The sequence below is a fragment of the Choloepus didactylus genome, chromosome 6 (assembly GCF_015220235.1).
Source record: "Choloepus didactylus isolate mChoDid1 chromosome 6, mChoDid1.pri, whole genome shotgun sequence".
In the NCBI taxonomy this organism is placed as follows: Eukaryota; Metazoa; Chordata; class Mammalia; order Pilosa; family Megalonychidae; genus Choloepus; species Choloepus didactylus.
The window spans coordinates 20575917-20578430 of NC_051312.1; the positions used below are offsets into that span (position 1 = coordinate 20575917).

Here is a 2514-nt window from a genome sequence, read left to right on the forward strand (position 1 = left end):
GCACCAAATCCCTGAAGAAAGAATTCAGTCTCTTCAGTGCCATTTCCATATGTCATGGCTGGCAATGTCTATGGTTGTCCAAGAAAAGATGGGAGATACTTGTATCATCTCAAAATTAAAATACTGTTAAGTTGTACTTCATTTTTTTTTACTTGAATTTTCACTCAAACATTCACAATTGGATTTTTTGCTTTCCAGATTTCTTTTTCAATTTTCTTGATTGAAATAACGGAGTAAACAGTTACAGTTTAGCCAGGAGTTCATACACAAAATTAAGAGTATTTCTGCAAAATAATACTGACAAGTAATATGTGTGGTTTTAAGAAACATAGATGAGTACACTCTCCCTACCATGGTAAACACATATCCATTTGCCTCAATTAATAAGTAAATATGATTATATACAGTTTAAATAACTCACAATTTTTCTCAGCTATTTACTACCTTAATCTGCATCCAAGCTCTTGACATTAGTTCCCCTAGTTATGGGGGAACCTGAGATATCTTTAAATGTCACATGAGTTTCATGGTTCACCCCAGCCAACTAGAACCAATTCCCGAAGATTTTCAATTCCCTTTCTTCTTGAACTAGGAAACTGGAATCCTTATTTAGATTTGTTAGATGATTTATATGACACCCAGTTAAATTTGAATTTCAGATTCACAATTAATTTTTTAGTGTGTTGCCTAAATTTTGCATGGGATACTTTTAGTGAAAAATTACTCACTGTTTTTGAAATTCAAATTTAACCAGGTGTCTTGCTTTTACACTTGTTAAGTGGCAACCTTACATATGTGATTGGCTCTCCTTCAGGCTGGGTTCCTGAATGACCATGGACTGGAATGCTCTGCCCACAGCCCTTCTTTCATTGGTTCTTTTTTAATATACTTTTTTTAATTAGAGAAGTTGTGGGTTTACAGAAAAATCATGTAAAAATACAGTGCTAACATATAGCCCCCTAATGTTGACAGTTTGCATTATTGTGAAACCTATGTTACAATGAAGAATATTAAACATTACTGGTAACTACAATCTGTAGTTGTTGCTTTTCTATATATAGCACCATAATATTAACACCTTGCACTAGTGTACATTTGTTATAATTCAGGAAAGACACTTATATTTGCACTATTAACTACAGGCATCATCCACAAGGTTCACATGTTATACATTCCTATGTTTTCTGTTCAAATTTTCCTTCTTGTGACTTCCATGACCAAAACTTACTGTTTTAATGACACTCACAAAGACAATTCAGAATCACTAATTACATTCACAATGATGTGCTACCACCACTTCCATTTCCAAGCATTTTTAATCAACCTAAATAGAAATTCTGCACAAATCACTCAGCTCCCATTCTGTACACCCTTTCAATCCCGCAGCAGCCAATATTCTAGATTCAAATTCTATGAATTTTGCCTAATATAATTGGCTTATAACAGTGAGAGCATACAATATTTGTTCTTTTGTGTAATGCTTATTTCACTCAACCTAATGCCCACTTGTTTCATCCATGCTGTCACAAATGTCAGGACTTCATTCCTTCTTACAGCTGTATAATATTCTATCATGTACATATATCACAGTCTGTGCATCCAATCATCTGTTGATGGACACTGGAGTAGCTTCCATCTTTGGCAGTTGTGAATAGGCTGCTGAAAATTATGGAATGCTTCAGAATGTGTAGCCATTCTTGTGCAGGGGCCATGTTAACATTCTCTGCATCATTCCAATTTTAATATATCTGCTACCAAAGTGAGCACCCTCCATTGGATTTTCTGTGATTGGAAAAATATATTGTGATAAGTCAGTGAGATTTGGGATTTATTTATTAGAGTAGCTAGTCTTATTTTAACAAACTCATAACAATTATGTTTTCAAATATTTGTAAATTACCTTGAGCCTCTTGTGACATGCAATTTGTAACACTGCTAAGGTAAGAACTAAGTCCTGTGAGTCGTATGTTTATGTCTCAGAATACAGTATTTATTTTAAAAAAAATCAAAACAGGGAGAATTGATATATTTCAATGTGTTTTTTTCCCCACACTTCATTGTGGAGTATTGTAATATTTTTTAATTTGGGCAGATATTAAATTAAGCATTTAAATGTTGTCTCTAAACCTAACCACTACAACTGGCAAAAATGGCATCATCCAGATGTAGGTGTATCTGGGAGGTGTGGTTGCCAATTTTGCAACTAAAAGAGTATTGTCCTGTTCAAAGTGCTGTTGATACAGAATATTTATTCCCTGCAGTAATCTTTTACCAAATAGTGTTTGAGAATTCTTATTTGGTTTTTGTTTTCAAAATCTGAACTCTCTTCTTTTTTTTTTTTTTTTTCATTTTTATTGAGATTGTTCAGATACCATACAATTATCCAAAGATCCAAAGTGTACAATCACTTGCCCCTGGGTACCCTCATACAGCTGTGCATCCATCACACTTAATTTTTGTTCAATTTTTAGAAACTTTTCAGTACTCCAGACAAGAAATAAAGTGAAAGATGAA

General features: G+C 33.6%; 1 non-coding gene across 1 annotated transcript; it reads right to left on the reverse strand.

Annotated features, from left to right (window-relative positions):
• Nucleotides 1-1662: 1662 nt before the first annotated feature.
• On the reverse strand, nt 1663-1767 carry LOC119538890. Its single transcript, XR_005217677.1, has one exon. It is a non-coding gene; the product is annotated as a U6 spliceosomal RNA (small nuclear RNA).
• Between the last annotated feature and the right edge of the window lie 747 nt (nt 1768-2514).